Source organism: Dendropsophus ebraccatus, chromosome 12 (assembly GCF_027789765.1).
Source record: "Dendropsophus ebraccatus isolate aDenEbr1 chromosome 12, aDenEbr1.pat, whole genome shotgun sequence".
In the NCBI taxonomy this organism is placed as follows: domain Eukaryota; kingdom Metazoa; phylum Chordata; class Amphibia; order Anura; family Hylidae; genus Dendropsophus; species Dendropsophus ebraccatus.
In genome coordinates this window covers 78,108,337-78,122,993 of record NC_091465.1, presented here as the reverse complement: position 1 = coordinate 78,122,993, position 14,657 = coordinate 78,108,337, and the positions used below count along the sequence as shown (strand labels likewise).

At 44.7% G+C, this 14,657-nt stretch overlaps 1 long non-coding RNA gene across 4 annotated transcripts in view; it reads left to right on the top strand.

Moving 5' to 3' along the window:
• The first annotated feature begins 503 nt into the window (after positions 1-503).
• The window catches only part of LOC138769391 (uncharacterized), a 56,101-nt gene continuing 41,947 nt past the window's right edge, over positions 504-14,657 (top strand). For 2 of the 4 annotated variants that reach the window (XR_011359244.1, XR_011359246.1), the window contains exons 1-2: positions 504-884; positions 5,589-5,723. This is a non-coding gene — a long non-coding RNA (uncharacterized lncRNA). Of the gene's footprint in view, positions 885-5,588; positions 5,724-13,528; positions 13,599-13,620; positions 13,932-14,657 lie in introns of those variants that run through there. The other 2 variants (XR_011359245.1, XR_011359247.1) reach the window with 2 other exon arrangements.

Here is a 14,657-nt window from a genome sequence, read left to right as displayed (position 1 = left end):
CTATCTCTTTATTAGTGATCCGCCGTCTCTTTATTAGTGATCCGCCGTCTCTTTATTAGTGATCCGCCGTCTCTTTATTAGTGATCCGCTGTCTCTTTATTAGTGATCTACTATCTCTTTATTAGTGATCCGCCGTCTCTTTATTAGTGATCCGCCGTCTCTTTATTAATGATCCGCCATCTCTTTATTAGTGATCCGCCGTCTCTTTATTAGTGATCCGCCGTCTCTTTATTAGTGATCCGCCGTCTCTTTATTAGTGATCCGCCGTCTCTTTATTAGTGATCCGCCGTCTCTTTATTAGTGATCCGCCGTCTCTTTATTAACAGTGTACATTGCACAGGTAAGGTGTTACACATGGTACACTCAGTCTACTGTGCGCTACAGATAAATCCTGGTCATTCCGGGTCTATCTAACTGATAAAACCAATTAAAAATCTTATTTCATATGTTTCCCCTTAGGAAATAATGTTCATTCTTTTTTTCATGCTTTTTAGTATGTCCGGACATCAGGAGGAGCCTGCAGAGCGGCCCTCACACAGCGCACATAACGCCTCCTGCCTCACGGGGGCGCTGACACTTCTGTTTCCCTGAGCTCCACACAGCCATATTGCTCCTGCTTTGCTGCCTCCTCGGCTACAGCAAGATGGCGCTGTCCTCTCCCCGGTGACATCCAGGACTCTTCTCTCATTTCCTCCATCTCCTCACAAGCCAAAGTGCAAGGGTAGTGTCTAAATCCCATACAGCAAAGGGACCTCACTGGGTGCGCGCACACCGGTCCCAGGCAAGCCCCGCCCGGCCGGATTTCATTGGCCAAAGTGCAAGGAGCCAGGGGAGCAGCCAGGGGCCCTCCAGGAGTATCAGACAGGACTCTGGCCCCTAGTGAGGTGAGTGCAGGATGTAATGGGATGTGTATGTATGGTATACGTGTATACAGTATGTATGGTATATGTGTATGTATGGTATAGGGATATACAGTATATATGGCATATGTGTATGTATGGTATAGGGATATACAGTATGTATGGTATGTATGTATGGTATAGGTGTATATAGTATGTATGGTATAGGTGTATACAGTATGTATGGTATAGATTAGGGATGCGCAATTAATCAAATTAATTCGATTAATTCGTGCAGAATTTGAAAATCCATTCGTAAATTTGATTTCCAAACAAAATCACTGTGCGCTCTGCCCTGCCTGGAGCAACTTACGATCCAGCAAGAGAGTCACAGCGCAGCCTGCCCCGGGCAGCTAAGAAGCAGGTTCAAGAGGTGCAGGGCCACAGTGACCCCCCATGCGGGGCGGGGAGCACGGTTAGCCCAGCGGGTGATCCTCGCAGCCTCCCTCTGGCCTTTTCGGTGCCTCCCTATCAAGTGCTGGGATCACCCATGGTGGGATGGGAAGCCAAAGGCATTGTAGAAGGAAACCCCTTACAGTGTTCCCGAAATGTCTCTGCTGCTGTAAAGCTACTCCCAGCATGCCCTGCCAGGTGTAGCTCTGCCAGATTTGGAGCCCCAGAGTTTGGGGGACACTGTAGTATACTATAGGGACAGGCAGAATACATGAGGGGCTGACACTCTGGCGGTCTTATTTTTGGAGTCTGGGGAAGAAGAGCCACATTTTCTATACTAGATAAATGACTGGGGTATATATATATATATATATATATATATATATATATATATACTTACACACACAAACATATACAGATACAATCTACCTACATGGAGGCAGAAAGAAAATCTCCTATACTGTACAGAGGCACATCATGGCATATATTTAGCAAAACTACTTATACAGGGTACAGAGGGGGCTTGCCTACTACAGAGGGGCACAGTGGGAAGGAGAAAAAAATAATTGCAAAAAAAATTATAATTGAGATTTAAATCGAGAATCGTCTCTAATTTAAAAAAAAAAATCAAGATTTTATTTTTTTCCCATATTGCCCAGCCCTAGTATAGGTATATAATATGTCTGTATGATACATGTGTGTGTATGGTTTGGTATTGGGTATATGTACAGACACACACACACACACACACACACACACACACACACACAGTACCTATGGTGTGTACGTATATAGGGTATATGTGTGTGTAGCATAGGTATATACAGTATGGGGCAGATATATCAAACATGGTGTAAAGTGAAACTGGCCCAGTTGCCCCTAACAACCAATCAGATTCCACCTTTCATTCCTCACAGACTCTTTGGAAAATGAAAGGTGGAATCTGATTGGTTGCTAGGGGCAACTGAGACAGTTTCACTTTACACCATGTTTGATAACTCTCCCCTTATGTGTATGAGACATGGGAGTATATGGTCTGTGTATTTCTTGTAATATGTATTTGTGTGAGTACATTTGGGTCTCTCCTTCCCCTTCGGTATAATTCCTGCCCCCGGACATGAATACTGACGTCACTACAAGTCTAAGAGATCATCTCCTCCTGCGAGACAAGGAGAGAAGTGCTTAGCTGAGAGCTTCTTCCTGCTGGCTGTAACCATTAATGGAAATCTGAACGAATCACAACCACACAGGTCCCCTTTAAGGCGGTTCAGGGTTTTAGGTTGATTTTGGGCAGATTTTGTGTGGAGTACTTTGTCTCATGTGAATGGAACTTACAGAAATCCCTCATCTTCTCCCCTGAACAGTCCTGCTCAGATGAATAGAACACATTTTTAGTTGTAAAAATTTTCTGGAAGAAATATACCATGTGTGAAGAATGAGACGGGAGAAGTCCCCGCTTAGCGTGTTCACTTCCAGCGCTGGGTCACATGACTTGGATTGCCTTCCAATGCAAGCCTATGGGGGCATCCTAGTCGCAGAGTGGGGAGAGGCGTGTGCAGCAGCGTGGTGGAATTGGCCCATTAACGCTCCGTGGAATAGAGACAACAATCAGCCGATGATCGCGTCATCGGCTGATCGTTTATTTAGGTTCCAACCTAAAATCATGGGGCACCAACCGTGCATTGCTACGTGGAATAGTGATGTGCATCTAGCGACATTAGCTGACAGACCGCTCAGCCAATCACTGGCCAGGACCGCCGCGGCCAGTGATTGGCTGATCGGTCTGTCAGCTCAGACAGGCCGCACCGAAGCTGCTGCTGCATGCAGGACCGGAAGGAAGAAGGAGCGCAGGAGAAGACCTGCAACATGCTTAGGTAAAGTATGGTGTTTAAACAAGGGCTGTAGGGACATCAGTAACGATGTCCCTGTAGCCCTCGCTAAACGATTACCGGGCCGTGTAATAGGCCCAGTAAACAAGCGTCAATCTAGCAGATCGGCGCTCGTTTACATTATTGATTGGGCCCCCATCAACCTGTGGTATAGGACCCTTAGGGTCTCAACACTCTCTAGGACAGGTCAGAAAGGGGGGGGGGGGGGGAGTGATTTGCATACATACCTTTTTCCCATGAAGCATTGCCTGAAAAATCTCCATACATCGCCCAGTCTCTCCAATAAAAGTCCTTACACTCTCTTGCTTATGGTGTGTTTACAGAGAGAGATTTATCTGGCAGATTTTTGAAGCCAAAGCTAGGAATGGATTTTAAAAGAGGGGAAATCTCAGTCTTTCCTTTATGACCTGTTCCCTGTTTGTAGTCTGTTCCTGGCTTTGGCTTCAAAAATCTGTCAGATAAATCTATCTTTGTAATCACACCATTACTGACAGAAGCCGTTCAATAAATGACACTTATTTTTGTTAAATTTTTTTAATATATTTTATTCAATTAAAAAAACTAAAATAAAAAATAAACAAAAAACACAATGCAAATGTATATAGAGGAAACAGCTCGGCTCCCAAGCTGTCACATGACGTTTGCAGCACTAGTTGTTCTGTTATAAGGGAGGTGGTGCTGCATGAGTAGGATCATTATACTCCTTATACTGGCACTAGAGGGTGTGACCATCATTAGAGCTGTGAGGGTGCCTTATAGTGTAGGGGCCAGTACCTGTGAGGGTGCCTTATAGTATAGGGGCCAGTACCTGTGAGGGTGCCTTATAGTGTAGGGGCCAGTACCTGTGAGGGTGCCTTATAGTATAGGGGCCTGTACCTGTGAGGGTGCCTTATAGTATAGGGGCCTGTACCAGTGAGGGTGCCTTATAGTATAGAGGGTGCCTTATAGTAAAGGGGCCTGTACCAGTGAGGGTGCCTTATAGTATAGGGGCCTGTATCTGTGAGGGTGCCTTATAGTATAGGGGCCAGTACCTGTGAGGGTGCCTTATAGTATAGAGGGTGCCTTATAGTATAGGGGCCTGTTCCAGTGAGGGTTCCTTATAGTATAGGGGCCTGTACCAGTGAGGGTGCCTTATAGTATAGGGGCCAGTACCTGTGAGGGTGCCTTATAGTATAGAGGGTGCCTTATAGTATAGGGGCCTGTACCAGTGAGGGTGCCTTATAGTATAGGGGCCTGTATCTGTGAGGGTGCCTTATAGTATAGGGGCCAGTACCTGTGAGGGTGCCTTATAGTATAGAGGGTGCCTTATAGTATAGGGGCCTGTACCTGTGAGGGTGCCTTATAGTATAGGGGCCTGTACCAGTGAGGGTGCCTTATAGTATAGGGGCCTGTACCAGTGAGGGTTCCTTATAGTATAGGGGCCTGTACCAGTGAGGGTGCCTTATAGTATAGGGGCCTGTACCTGTGAGGGTGCCTTATAGTATAGGGGCCTGTACCAGTGAGGGTGCCTTATAGTATAGGGGCCTGTACCAGTGAGGGTGCCTTATAGTATAGGGGCCTGTACCTGTGAGGGTGCCTTATAGTATAGAGGGTGCCTTATAGTATAGGGGCCTGTACCTGTGAGGGTGCCTTATAGTATAGGGGCCTGTACCAGTGAGGGTGCCTTATAGTATAGGGGCCAAATACGGACGATAATCGCTTTGTGTAATAAGGCCTTTATAATATAGGGGTCTGTATTTGTGAGGGTGCCTTATAGTGTAGCAGCCTGTACCTGTACCACCTTCTTAGTCTGTGTCCCAGTAAGTTCAAAATGTCACTGCTTCTTTCATTGTCATACATATGGGTCCATATCAATAGTTCTAATTCCCATTGGTCACCGCTTATTGTGGTCACTTATATTGGCCCTCATTCTCAAAAAGTGACTCACAATTTACTTGCACTCACATAATCTCTTATAGTGACTGCTGACCCTGTTGGTCCCTGCACCCTGTGTCTATTCCTTGAGAACACTCTCTGTATCCATACCTCATGTATGCACTGGAGGCCATTCATCTAGATGCATGTTTTTGCAGTGTGTAGGGAGAGTATGGACCATGGGTCTCCAAACTGCGGCCCTCCAGCTGTTGCTAAACTACATTTTCCATAATGCCTGGACAGCCAAATCCAAAGGTTTAGCTGTCCAGGCATGATAGGAATTGTAGTTTCGCAAAAGCTGGAGGGCCGCAGTTTGGAGACCCAGATGTTACTGCTTGGGGTATGTGTCTTCAGTAATACACCATATGCTGCTGTCCTCATAGCCTGATGGCTTATATGATTGAGTCCATTGCTCTTATGACATCCAGCGCTGCTGTAATACACGACGCCCGGCTCCTCAGAACCTCACCTGTGACATATTTTTTCCTCACAGGTTAAGGGTCTCAGGGACAGAGAGATGTGCCGACAAGATGAGACATTTACACCCCTTACCTGGATGACGCCGAAGAGCCTGTAAGAGAAGAAATAGATGATCTGTAAATTAATATAGGATCATGAAGGACAAGAGGTAAAACAAGCACTGATTATAATAAGCCTTCCTATAGCCATCCTGACATAGCGCCCCCTAGCTTAACCCTATATAATGCCATATACCAATGAGCTTGGAGAAGAAACAGAGCAATGAATAGGAATCTCCAGTATGTTTGATGTGAATGATAAATGTCTCCCTATATAAAGGGCTGGCGTTAGGCAGACCTTTACCCTCTTTACATTTTGTGCTGCTTTTATTACATTTCAATAGATATTAAAGGAGACCTTTTTTACTATGGCCGGGAGGTGGTGGATGAAAGCAATATTGTCCACTTACCTCCCTGGTGCCACCGATGGGGCCCGCATCACGCTGCTTTCTCGTCTGAGACAGAGCCCGAGACATGATGTTTCAATCCCAGGGAACCAGGGAGGTAAGCGGACATCATTGCTTTCATCTACCCTCTCCCTGGCCATAGTGAAAAAAGGCCTCCGCCCCTCTGTGAAGTCATTGTCCTCTAGGCTTCACCCCCTCTGCAGCCATTGGAAAGGTCCTGCTTAGAGGCCTAGACGCTTAAGTGGTCAGGCCAATGTGGTTGGGTTGCTGCGGACGTGAAGCCCCCCCAGGCGGCACAAACCACCAATGATAAAAAGCATTTTTACTGGACCAAACACCAAGAAATGTATTATAAATAGAGATGAGCGAACCGGGTTCGGGTTCAAGTCAATCCGAACCCCAACGTTCGGTATTCGATTAGCTGGGGCTGCTGAACTTGGATAAAGCTCTAAGGTTGTCTGGAAAACATGGATACAGCCAATGACTATATCCATGTTTTCCACATAGCCTTAGGGCTTTATCCAAGTTTAGCAGCCACCGCTAATCAAATGCCGAAAGTTCGGGTTCGGATTGACTCGAGCATGCTCCAGGTTCGCTCATCTCTAATTATAAAGTAAGGTATGAAAACTGCAGAATTTAGGCTTTACAGCTGTGTAGAGAAGTCCTCATACAGAAAGCGGGTGATAGTGTCAGGATTTACAAAGGTTTTGTGATGCTGAGTTTCTTAAACTTCATTGAAGTTTTATGGTCTGCATTGAGGTTTTAAAAAATGGGGTGAGTAACCTGAGTGTATCCTGCTTATATATTAGTTGGTTCTAAAAGGCATGTGATGAGTTCTAAGTAATGGGAGAGCCCAGGGGTGAAGTGACAAAGCCATGCCTCCCAAAGCTGTTACTAATGACACCACTTACTGTGATGTTCTGCTTATTGAGTGGTGAAAGGTCAAAGGTCCACTCCACTGACAGCTTCACATAGGATGCCATGCTGACCCCCGTTACTTAAAAGGGAGGAGATGGAGCCTTATAAATATGAAGGCTCAGGGGTGAACCAAAAGGGCAGTGGGTCCTAAAACTAAGGCAAAATACATAAGTTATTTTGATATTCAGTTCAACAAGTGGTGAATGGCGCAAAGGGTCCAACCCACTGACAGCTGCACACATGGTGCTAAATTAGACCTTTTCCTCTAAATGGCAGCATATTGAAACTAAGTAACCTGAAGGCCCAAGGGTGAATGTACATGGTGTACAGAAAAGACTTAAATTATTTTAATATTCAGTTCAACAAGTGGTCAAGGATCAAACAGGTCCAAACCACTGACAGCTACACATGGGGATGTCATGCTAAAACCTGATATATGAATGGGGGGAGGACTTTCTTCACCTCCTGGGTAGAGATGAGCGAACCTGCTGAATCCCGCTGCCTGGAGAGAGGGTGGATGTAGCCTGAGGACTGCCTGAAAAACATGGACATGGCGGGATTCAAATGCCGATTGTTCAGGTTAGTGTGAAACCAAACTTTCAGCTTGTTCTCTCATCTCTACTCCTGGGTCCTCTCTATTTCTCAACCACTCAGTTGGATCATGACTTCTACATGAATTAGTTGTCATGTGACTCCTTAAAGGGAACCAATCACACTAAAATTGCGCATAAAGGTAAGGAAACGTGCTGGTACATCAGCCAGCACGCTTCCTAACCATCCCCCTGTGCCCCCCGTCCCATGAACATTCAGCCCGCAAAGTTAGTTTAATCGTGTCCCGCGCTCTATGCAAATTACCATACAAGTAGTCACGGTGGGCGGGACGGCTGTTCAAGTAGTCACGGTGGGCGGGCTCTTCGTCAAGTAGTCACTGGGTCCTGGGCCGGCTCCTGCGCTGTAATCACGCCCCTCCGGGCATGTTGTAAAGCGGCGCCTGGTGACGTCACTCGGGGGGGCATTGCATTGCACGTCGGCCACGCCGACGTCTTTACTAAGCTGCGCATGCACAGTGCACAGTGCAGCCTGAGAAGACGCTGCTGTACTGCCCTTTCGCCACGTAGTACAGCAGCGGCTTCACCCACTGTACTGCGCATGCGCAGCTTAGTAAAGACGTCGGCGTGGCCGACGTGCAATGCCGCCCCCCCCCGAGTGACGTCACCAGGCGCCGCTTTACAACATGCCCGGAGGGGCGTGATTACAGCGCAGGAGCCGACCCAGTGACTACTTGACGAAGACCCCGCCCACCGTGACTACTCGAACAGCCGTCCCGCCCATCGTGACTACTTACAAGGTAATTTGCATAGAGCTCGGGAGACTAATAAACTAACTTTGCGGGCTGAATGTTCATGGGACGGGGGGCACAGGGGGAGGGTTAGGAAGCGTGCTGGCTGATGTACCAGCACGTTTCCTTACCTTTATGCCTAATTTTAGTGTGATTGGTTCCCTTTAAAGCTAATGTGTCATCAGAAAATTACCTTGTTTTTAAATCAATTATTTTTTGTGGGTGATTTAACCCCCCTCCCACTATGTTTCCATTTACAAATTCTCCTAAAATCTTGCCGTTTTCATTTTGGCCACTAGGCTTAAAACTAAGCTGAGACTTCCTGTTCTGTCTGTGGTGATAAGGAAGCTGCTGGTGCTGGAAAGTGATCAGTACAGCATTGCAGCGAGATGTGCCATCAGTAGATAGAGGAGACAATAGCAGCTCTGCTTTCTGTGGAATGACCTATGCACAGGTTACAGAGGTCACTGAGCATGCTCACAAGTGTGTCCCATACAAAAAGATAGGGTCAGGAGAGTTTATTGTGATGATTGTCATAAAGCATGTTGTAACTGCTGTTACAGCACTCAGGCAAGATGGCAGCCCCCCCAAAAAATCTACTACAAATTTAAAAATTCCAATCAGACAGTAGAAAGTAATAGAAAGTGATTAGAAATAGAGAACATGTTCAAGTAACTGAATCGAATGGACCTAGACCATACATCCCCTTTAACTTGTAATTTACTTCTGGGTAGCAGAGCTAAGTTTTTCATGACAACTGGGCTATTGTTTATTATTATTATTTTATATATATATATATAGTTTACTTTTATGTATTGTAATTAGCGACAATATTAATAATACACATAGGTCCACACATAAGTCCGCCTTAGGGCCTGTCCTTTTTTTTGCAGTACAGAGCACAGCCCTGTAAACACCTACGGATGTGTGAATAGGGCCATTGAAATGCATTGATCCTATTTTCTGTCCGTAAATGCGGATCCGCAATTGCGGACAGAATTGTGGATGTGTGAATAGGGCCTAAAGTTCTAAAAATGGGGTGTGAAGCCTTAAAGAGTTTTTTGAGATGTGTTCATGATGCTTCACCAGCAGCAGATAACAGGAGGTGTTATACAAAGAAACCAGGGCCACTTCCCAGACATGGAAAGGTGTGTCTGTGATTCCTGCAAAAAATGTAGTGTTACCGTATTCTATAAATAACAAACTAAGCTCTGCTACTCCCGTATTACAACAAGGTCAGTTATCACACAACCAAATTGTCTTGGAGCCCTAAAAGTATTATCCTGCAGGATGGAAAAAGCAAGGACAGACAGCACCGGGTTCACACTTGCATTTTTTTTACTGACAGATTTTACTCATTTTTATAGGACTCAAACCAGTATAAGAAAATACAACTTTCTAGAAAAATCATCAAAAAAAAGTACCATACTGTACTACTTCTACTACTACTACCCCTACACAGCCGCACATCTCCTGCCTTATTCATCATGTCCTATACTGTACTACTACTACTACACAGCCGCACATCTCCTGCCTTATTCATCATGTCCTATACTGTACTACTATTACTACACAGCCGCACATCTCCTGCCTTATTCATCATGTCCTATACTGTACTTCTACTACTACTACCCCTACACAGACGCACATCTCCTGCCTTATTCATCATGTCCTGTACTGTACTACTACTACTACCCCTATACACCGCACATCTCCTGCCTTATTTATCATGTCCTATACTGTACTACTACTACTACACAGACGCACATCTCCTGCCTTATTCATCATGTCCTATACTGTACTACTACTACTACTACTACTACACAGCCGCACATCTCCTGCCTTATTCATCATGTCCTATACTGTACTACTACTACACAGACGCACATCTCCTGCCTTATTCATCATGTCCTATACTGTACTACTACTACACAGCCGCACATCTCCTGCCTTATCCATCATGTCCTATACTGTACTACTGCTACTACACAGACGCACATCTCCTGCCTTATCCATCATGTACTGTACTACTACTACTACTACACAGCCGCACATCTCCTGCCTTATTCATCATGTCCTATACTGTACTACTACTACTACACAGACGCACATCTCCTGCCTTATTCATCATGTCCTATACTGTACTACTACTACTACTACTACTACTACTACTACTACTACTACTACTACTACTACTACTACTACTACACAGCTGCACATCTCCTGCCTTATTCATCATGTCCTATACTGTACTACTACTACTACTACTACTACTACTACACAGCTGCACATCTCCTGCCTTATCCATCATGTCCTATACTGTACTACTACTACTACTACTACTACTACTACTACACACCGCACATCTCCTGCCTTATCCATCATGTCCTATATTGTACTACTACTACTACTACACACCGCACATCTCCTGCCTTATCCATCATGTCCTATACTGTACTACTACTACTACTACTACTACTACACACCGTACATCTCCTGCCTTATCCATCATGTCCTATACTGTACTACTACTACTACTACTACTACTACACACCGCACATCTCCTGTCCATCATGTTTTATACTGTACTACTACTACCACCCCTACACAGCTGCACATCTCCTGCCTTATTCATCATGTTTTATACTGTACTACTACTACTACTACTACCCCCTACACAGCCACACATCTCCTGCCCTGTCCATCATGTCCTATACTGTACTACTACTACTACTACCACTAATACTGTACTGCTTCAATGAACAATATCTTGTACAAGAGAAATATAAAGAACCTGGACCCTCAGGGCATCATACACAACTCCTGGAGGTAATTGGGGCAATTTAGATTCAGGTCGAATTCATTCAGACTTTGTCAAATCCAGAGGTCGACACCGATCATTTGTAGTGGGAACTGGTTTCTCAGCCCGGTGACTACCACACTACACTGAAGACTAAGCACAGACATAGTAGTCACCCAGTGCCACTTAGGCTGTTGCTTTGAAACAACCTCCAGTTTCTAAAAAATACAAGAAGGCGACAAGCAAAAGAGTAAATTGGGAACATGATCGAGTGTAAAACGGAGAACACAAACAACTGGAGAATAATATAAAAGATTGCATCCATTTTGCTGGCGAATCCTATATAAAATCTAATAAACCGGATTACCGACACCATTATAAAATAATCTGAATCCAGCGGCTTTATTAAGTCTCCACACTGCGTCCGCCGCTGGCCTTTCTCCTGCCGCCTCCGTCCAATAACCCTGGGAACCTTCCTCCCTCTATCCACATAGATTTGCATTGATTTCAGGTTTGATGGAGATTATGTGAAAAGAATGGTTGTCATGTAACCCGGTGGGCTTGGATACGGGATGTATACTTGTATTTGTGTGGTTTAACCCTGTAAGGAATGGTATGGGGCTGAAATAAGAGAGGGTTTATGGGGTAGGCAGCGCCACTCTTGCTCATGGCTGTGTCTGGTATTGCAACTCAGCCTCAGTTACTGGCTTCTTATTTTAGCCGTAGTAATTGGATTGGCTAGTTGTTGTCACAGCCCCTCCCACACAAGTCTTCCTAACCATCCTGATGTCTGGCCCCTCCCACCTGTAACATGGTGTAGGGTAATAATGGCATCTGAAGGACACTCCCATGTAACTGCCTCGACTGACCACCAATGAGACCTAATGGCCCAGGTCTGTAATGCTGCTTGTACCCCACGCTGTCTGGTTTTTCCCATAGCGATCAATTACAGCTTAGGTTTTATTTTACTTAGTATAAAACCTCAGCTGTGATTGGTTGCTGTGGGAATAACCAGACGGTGAGTCTCAGGCGACGTGATAAATCTGGACCGATGTGTATATAAAGATACGTAAAACCCCCTATAGTATACCGATAGTGATGGCACAGCGGGTATACGTGTGGTCACCTGACGCAGTTCATCACCTACTGGTCACGGCTATATGTCCACAGCCCGGTCAGCGACAAAAGCGCAGAATATGTTCTAGATAAACCTCCTTAAAGCGGTACAATAATATGGGACCGGAGCGCTGCAGCAGGATCGCTTTACCGCTCTAGAGCTCACAGCGCAGTGGGTTACATTACTGTATGCTGTGCTTAGGAGGCCTGCATGGTTTAATGTTATTGATGATAGATAGGAGATGGATAGATAGACAGACAGACAGACAGACAGACAGACAGACAGATAGATAGATAGATAGGAGAGAGATAGATAGATAGATAGATAGATAGATAGATAGGAGATAGATAGATAGATAGATAGATAGATAGATAGATAGATAGATAGATAGGAGAGAGATAGATAGATAGATAGATAGATAGATAGGAGATAGATAATAGATAGATAGGAGATAGATAGGAGATAGATAGATAGGAGATAGAGAGATAGATAGAGAGATAGATAGGAGATAGATAGATAGGAAATAGATAGATAGATAGATTGATAGATAGATAGATAGATAGGAGATAGATAGATAGATAGATAGATAGGAAGATAGATAGGAGATAGATAGATAGATAGATAGATAGGAGATAGATAGGAGATAGATAGGTAGATAGATAGATAGATAGATAGATAGATAGGTAGATAGATAGGAGATAGATAGATAGATAGATAGATAGGAGATAGATAGATAGATAGATAGATGTTAGGAGATAGATAGATCGATAGATAGATAGATAGGAGATACATAGGATAGATAAGATAGATAGATAGCTAGATAATAGATGGTATATAGATAGGAGATAGATAGATAGATAGATAGGTAGATAGATGATAGATAGGAGATAGATAGATAATAAATGGTATATAGATAGGAGGTAGATAGATGATAGATAGGAGATAGATAGATAATAGATGGTATATAAATAGGAGATAGATAGATGATAGATAGGAGATAGATAGATAGATAGATAATAGATAGATAGGAGATAGATAGATAGATAATAGATAGATAGATAATAGATAGATATGAGATAGATAGATAGATAGATAGATAGATAGATAATAGATGCTGCACACACATGTGTCAGTAAAGTAGCAGCTTTGCTTCACTGAAATCATTGGGGAGTGCTGCCATCTTCTGTTCCATGTGTAGAAGAGCCAGGCGACAACTAGTTAAACCTACAACTTCTGGTTAGTGTAATCCTAGGTAACAGATCTATCTATACCCAGATGCAGGTTATCCCCTTGTATATGTATATAGTGTAAATCTAATGTATGTCGCCTCACAGTATGGAAATGATGAGAATGACAAATGAAAGGACTTCAGACTATAAATTCTGTCAGCACAGTCAACGCGGTTGCAAAACCTTTTTCGTCCCAGACAACAATAGAGCGGACATCTTGTCTATTGTCTGGCGCAGGACTGTGGCATTGGAGCTCAGGGAACAGCAGACACAGACAGACGTCCACACCTCAACACATGGCATTGTCTTACCTCTGGCATCGTGTCGCCTCTTCTTCATCCGAAATTTTCACCAGCAAGCGAACCCTCCGGAGTCTTGGACTAAGACACAGGATGAAAGGAGTTAAGGATAATCCAGTTCGAAAGTACGAAAGTAACAAACTATTAAGACGTAAAGGGTTAAAACGGTTTTGGGACAAAATCGAGCAAAAATAAACGTCTTGTTTATAGCCGGTGTCATTAATCGTTGATTTCACTGCGCCAGACCCGCTGTCTACCATCGCCAAGCAGCCCGGGGTGGAGGATTCACTCTGCATTATCCATGAGTGGCCATTTAGCAGCAGAACAAGTGTCAGAAGACGGCACTTACAGGACTATGCCAGCGCGCACCCCACTAATGCGTGTCCTTATTTTGCCTTGTCTGTATTAGCGAGCAATTTAGGGAGTGGTTGCAGGAAGTGCAGGCTATAACTGGATGGCCTGGTGCCATATCACAACTACTTCACCACCATGGCACAAGCAGCGGGCCACCGGATTCGGCTGACATAGCAACAGGTGCCCCTGCAGTCAGCAACCCCCCTCATTTATATGAAAGACATATATACATATATACTGTGACTATGCTTGGCACAGACAGACGCAGCTGTGTTACCTGCTGCCGATCGACACTATAAGAATGCAACTGGTTAATTCACCAGAACTCCTGACCTGATACCGACACACCTCGCCTGACACCTGTCCGCAAGCTGACAGACTGCCACCTGCATGAGTTGGGTGACAAAAGGAGGCACATACGTGCACCGTAACAGGTGCGCAGAGACCTGCGAGTGATCGCCCAGACAGACGGAGGCTGCGGACAATGCGCAAAATGGCGGCTCGACCGCCGCAGAATATTAATCAGCGACTGACCCAAAACTGATATGCAGATGTAGACGGTGGCCCCAAACTCAGAAACC